This window comes from Cololabis saira, chromosome 9, assembly GCF_033807715.1.
Source record: "Cololabis saira isolate AMF1-May2022 chromosome 9, fColSai1.1, whole genome shotgun sequence".
NCBI lineage: Eukaryota > Metazoa > Chordata > Actinopteri > Beloniformes > Belonidae > Cololabis > Cololabis saira.
In genome coordinates, this window is record NC_084595.1 from 4,563,419 (window position 1) to 4,569,418 (window position 6,000).

Below are 6,000 nucleotides of genomic sequence, written 5' to 3' on the forward strand. Positions count from 1 at the left end.
GACCCGACACTTTTTCGGGAAGTGTAACGTTAGGCCATTCAACTGAACTGTAGGCTACAAACAACACCAATCAAACAACAACAACCATTATTCATTGCATTATTACATTTGTGGGAAGTTATTACAACATTGAAAGTTGAAGATTTTCACTTCACAAACGCAATAAATCTCTACAAACGTAATAGTTATTACATTTGTGGGAAATCGCGTGTTACGTTTGTAGTAGGCAGCGACTATTACGTTTGTGGGAAATGTATTACATTTGCAGGATTATTACATTAAAAGCTGCATATTTTTATTACGTTTGTGGTTTATTACGTTTGTGGTTTATTACGTTTGTGGTTTATTACGTTTGTGGTTTATTACGTTTGTGGGCATTATTACATTGGCAGGCGTTACATGGATTATGGCAATATTAACTTTGAGGGCGTTTTCAAGAAAGCGATGAAGGATGAAGGACTAAATTTAGGGTTAAGTTAACCTTTTTTCTTTGTCTTAATCCTAACTAGTTAATTTAAGTAATGCATAAAGTTTTCATGTTAATAATGTTTTAATAACAGAATTACTATTAACTATATTTACAGAATTATAATTATAACTATAAGTCTGTTTCAATGGTTTAAAAAGCAAACTAACTAAAACTTCACAATGGGCCTTTTACAGCAAAGACTTACTGCCAGTGCCAAACCATTCAGTTGTAAGTCTTTATTGGTATTTATGAGAATCCCTGGAGAACCGTTTATTCTCTCCTGGCAACCAACCAAGACTCCAGGAAGTTATTGATCCAGCCCAGAGAGATTGGAGTGTAGATTGGAATATAACACTTATTAAACTGGAACTGCTGCTGCACATCTGTCCTGTCTTTAACTAGTGAGCTTTAAAGACGCTCATGCAATTCATTTGTCTCTTGTTTTGGTGGCAAAGGCAGACGAGCACCTGGTGTATGTGTTCCATATTTACTTTGACTCTCAGTCAGGGCCGGTTCTAGAAAATGATGACTGGGGCTGCATCTCAGATCAGAGGGGGTGCACATGCCTGGCACGTTATTCAACACTAAATTATGCATTTTCCCATAATTTGAAGCGGAAGGATACTAGCAAAACAAGAATATTTGAAGTGTATTTCAAGTGCATTTTTGCAGCAATATTGCTGTAGAACAAAGAAAATGCTACATTTAGTCTGGGCTACCTCACCCATCAGACAATCTAGCAACAGAAAAAAAAACATAGCGACAAAAATAAATATAACCATAAATATACAAGACTGTCTCAGAAAATTAGGAATATTGTGATAAAGTCCTTTATTTTCTGTAATGCAAAAATGTCATACATTCTGGATTCATTACAAATCAACTGAAATATTGCAAGCCTTTTATTATTTCAATATTGCTGATCATGGCTTAAAGTTTAAGAAAACTCAAATATCCTATCTCAAAAAATTAGAATATTCTGGGAATCTTAATCTTAAACTGTAAACCATAATCAGCAATATTAAAATAATAAAAGGCTTGCAATATTTCAGTTGATTTGCAATGAATCCAGAATGTATGACTTTTTTTTTTAAATTGCATTACAGAAAAATAAAGGACTTTATCACAATATTCTAATTTTCTTAGACAGTCCTGTAAACTTGCTTGCGTGGTGGTTGTGCTTGAACCACTTCTGAATATCCATGGTTACTTTGTGTTAACGGAGCAGCAGAGAGCAGCGTCTTGCTGGTGCAGGAAACTGCTGGAAGCAGATGAGTGACGGACACTGGCTTATTTATCCACGTTGCACCAACGCAGAGTTTACGGCGTAGGAGACGCGGTGACGCGAACGTACGGTGCGCGTCGCCGCGTACCATACGCCGTACCCTACGCCGTACCCTACGCCGTCGATTTAACGCGGAACCATAAATCAGGCTGACGCGCGCGCATTTGTCAGTTTTCTTTTCGTCTTTTCAACTGAGCATGCAAACACATAAACTGAGGGTGCAATGCATGCTTTTGCACCCTCGTAGACCCGGGCCTGCTCTCAGTGAGAAAGACACCAAAGTAAATAACTTCCAAAGATGCATCAATTATAAATTAAATGATTGATTGGTAAAAAATTACGCGGTTAAGCGTTATTTCCACTTTGATCCTGATATCAAAATACATGCATTGTAGCCAAAGATTGCATTAATATCACTCCCACAGAGGCTAATTAGTCAAACGACGCTCTTGGGCAGCGGACTTGTTAAGCGCTCAGCGTATAATAGAAAAGGCTGCTCTTTTTTCCTTTGTGACTCATTGCCTTTCTGCAGTATTTAAGAGAAACAGGGATCACAAAATTGATGCTCTCACAAGCTGCCAACAATCGACCGTCTCAAGGGAGGCAGAAAACCATCAAACACACCTAAATCAACGGTGAGATAACAGGATTTCCATCAGTCACAGACCGCCCACACGCTTGTTGACCAACACAGCTGATCTCCTCCAACCATCATTCTCTCTTTCATGGGAAGTTCCCACTAGACGCTGTGAGACGAAGGCCTACCTTTTGTGGGCTCTGTGCGCTTAGGCAGATCCAACGTGTCATAGTTTTTGTCGATCTCACCGTTCTTTTTGCCTACATGAAGAGGTAAGGAGAGACAATGTGGTCAGTGTGAGATGTGAGATCCTGGATTATGAAGGACGACGTCACCGACATCGAGGTTAGACTGACGTGGAGCTCGATGAGTTTGTCTGGACTGCAAACATGAATGACAAATCTACTTTTTTAAGATCTATGAGATTCTGAAGAAGAAGAACATGAGTAATAAAACTATAAATGGATGAACATGCACATTTAAATGTACTAGACCAGGGGTCGGCAACCCAAAATGTTGAAAGAGCCATATTGGACCAAAAACACAAAAAACTAATATGTCTGGAGCCGCAAAAATGTCTTGTATGAGCCTTAGAATGAAGGCAAGACATGCTGCATGTTTCTATATTAGTTATAACTGGGGGAAGATTTTTTTTTTCATTATGCACTTCGAGAAAAAAGTCGAAATGTTGAGAAAAAAGTCGAAATTTCGAGAAAAAAGTCGAAATTTCGAGAAAAAAGTCAAAATGTCGAGAAAAAAGTCGAAATGCCCAGAAAAATCGAAATGTCGAGAAAAAAGTCGAAATGTTGAGAAAAGAGTCGAGAAAAAGTCGAAACGTTGAGAAAAAGTCAATGTCGAGAAAAAGTCGAAATGTCGAGAAAAAAGTCGAAATTTCAAGAAATAAGTCGAAATGTTGACAAAAAAGTCGAAATGCCGAGAAAAAAGTCGAAATGCAGAGAAAAAAGTCGAAATGTCGAGATTAATGTTGAAGTACAACATTTTCTCAATCTTGAGAAAAAGTTGAATTGTCGAGAAAAAAGTCAAAATGTCGAGAAAAAAGTTGAAATGTCGAGATTAGAAAGGAAAAAGGAAGAAAAAAAGAAAAAAAAGAAGAAAAAAGGGAAAAAAGAAGAAAAAAAGGAAAAAAAAGAAGAAAAAAAGGAAAAAAAAGAAGAAAAAGGAAAAAAAAAGGTCAAACATTTTTGAAAAAGCTCCAGGAGCCACTAAGGCGGCGCTAAAGAGGGTGCATGCGGCTCTAGAGCCGCAGGTTGCCGACCCCTGTACTAAACTAAGTAAACTGATCCATGCAGCTGGTAATTGCACAAACCCACCCAAAATAAAGCATGAATGTTTATTTGTACACACGATTCAGGAAGAAAAATGTGATGAGGGCACAAAAATACAATTCACACATTTTCTTATCTGGTATTGAAACTGTACAGGACTTTACACACATCCCTAAAACATAGTGCATGAAGTGAAAACCCCAGACATACAACAGAACCAGCCTGTGACAGTCCCATTTGTAAACGCCACACCAGCGTTTCTGCAGGGGAGACACATCTGAAATAAGGCAGCAGCAGAAGGGAAATGGAGTGTGAGGGCTGTGCCTGATTGCGGTTCAGACGGTCAGCTCACGGATGTTTACATGCCCATGGGACGGTCCAGGAATACGGAGACAAAGTGGCCTATTCCTTAACTGGACAGAAGTCAAATTTCTGCTCACAGGGCTCAGTGTGAGCAGAAGCTGCACTCGCTCCAGGTAAGCCGACCACTTCGCCACAGGAAATGAGCTTATATCGTTCAGCTGCTTTACCCCAGGTCACAGGGGACAAGGTTTTCTTCCATTTTAAGAGACGTTTAGCCTTTAAAAGAAGATATTCCTTTGGTTTGACACATACAGTCAGAACATTGTATATCAGGGGTGTCAAATGTGCGGCCCGAGAGAGATTTTCATGCGGCCCGCGGGAAGGCACACAAAAAAACGAAATGTTAATTTACTAAAAAGGAAGGCATAAATAATTGCCATGAATCGCAGCATATCCGATAATATATTTCTTCTACAAATCCTTCTCGTCCACAAAGAGAGCAGTTTTCAAATTTTTTTTTAGTTTTCTAGAATACATTTGCCGATTTTATTTCTTTGTAGACGGTCGTTTATTTTTATTAACTGACTACTATTATATATTTTCGCAGGAAAAATATCACTGCTAAAAAAGATGATAGAAGATATTTATTGGGAGAATTTCAGTTTTGAATACGAGGATAGTGACAAAGTAAAACAGTTAAAAAAGAAGTACTGACTTTTTCGGCACACTGGCGTAAATATCCGCGCCAATTTTTTAAATAAATACACTTAATTGTACTGGAAAAATCTCTAAATCACAAAGAAACACTCGGATGTAATAAGAAAGATTTTGCTTTTAATTAAATTTCCTATAAAAAAGCGAAATATAAAAAAAACATACTTGTTTCTGTTTATCTTTGTAAAATGATATTAAAAGTATCTTAAATAATTTGAAAAGAAACGAGAAATTTCAAGAAAAGATCCTGAAGAAATATATTTTACATAATTAGAGTGTAAACAAAGTGCATATTTCCTTTAAAATTAACTAAACTGATATTGGATTAGATAACAATAGTAAAAAAAAAAGAATTAGAAAAAAAATGTCTGCACCGTTTTTGTTATTTTGAGCGTGCGACCCGCGAGAAAAGAATTGGTCAAATCCGGCCCGCCAAACTAAATGAGTTTGACACCCCTGTTGTATATGGATTATTTTATTCCCTTAGTTAATAGTGTGCTTGTCCATATTGCAAAGGTGTGTTTGGTTTCCACTTCCGGTAAATCTGATTAAATTCAGGTGGGAGTTGGAAATTTGTCACCAATTCATTACTGGTCATTACTATGTTCCTTCCTTTACTTATGGTCATAAACGGTGGGTAGTGACCGGAAGAACCGTATCATGGGTCAAAGCAGCTGGAATGAGTTTCCTCTGCAGGGTAGCTGGACTCTTTCTTAGAGAAGGTTTGAGAAGTTCTGCCATTCAGAGGAGAATCACGGTAGAGTTGTTGCTCCTCCACATCGTGAGTGGCCGCTTGAGTGAGTTTGGGCATCTGATCTGATCTGACTCATTCCCGAGAGATGTTTTAGACATGTCCAACCAGGAAGAGGAACCAGAGAAGAGACAGGACAAGCTGGGGAGTTTATGTCTCTTGGCTGGCTTGGAAACACCTCAGTATTCATCTAGATGGGCAGGAGGAGGCGGGGAGGAAGAGGCAGGGCGGGGCCTCGCTTCATCTGCTGCTGCTGCCACAACCCAAACTCTGAGAAGTAGTAGTTAATGGATGTATATAGTTATAGTTCACACAGAGTTTCATTGGACAACTTTGCTGTTGTACTTAACATACACATGGATACTGGTAATGTATTGGATGATTCAGGGGAGCATGGAGCAAAGAAACAACACTCCTGTCTGAAAACACCTTTGAAAAATCGGCACTTTCTATTGAAATAAACCCTGTAGCCAACGAACGCATGCAAGACAATCAAACAGTACAGGCGTCTGAAACAACTTTCTCAGGTTTCTGGAAGAAAAAAACTATTTCTAACTGCACTCTACTGTACAAGCGGGAGAGGGAGAAAATAGGGGTTAGACGGGAGTAGGGCTG

The 6,000-nt window shown here is 38.6% G+C and overlaps 1 protein-coding gene across 1 annotated transcript in view; it reads right to left on the reverse strand.

Annotated features, from left to right (window-relative positions):
- Positions 1 to 2,594, reverse strand: part of LOC133451364 (splicing regulator ARVCF-like) — an 89,644-nt gene extending 87,050 nt beyond the window's left edge. Inside the window, exon 1 of the mRNA XM_061730344.1 lies at positions 2,520 to 2,594. The gene's annotated coding sequence lies outside the window, so the exon portion shown is untranslated. The remainder of the gene's footprint in view (positions 1 to 2,519) is intronic.
- Positions 2,595 to 6,000: the final 3,406 nt, after the last annotated feature.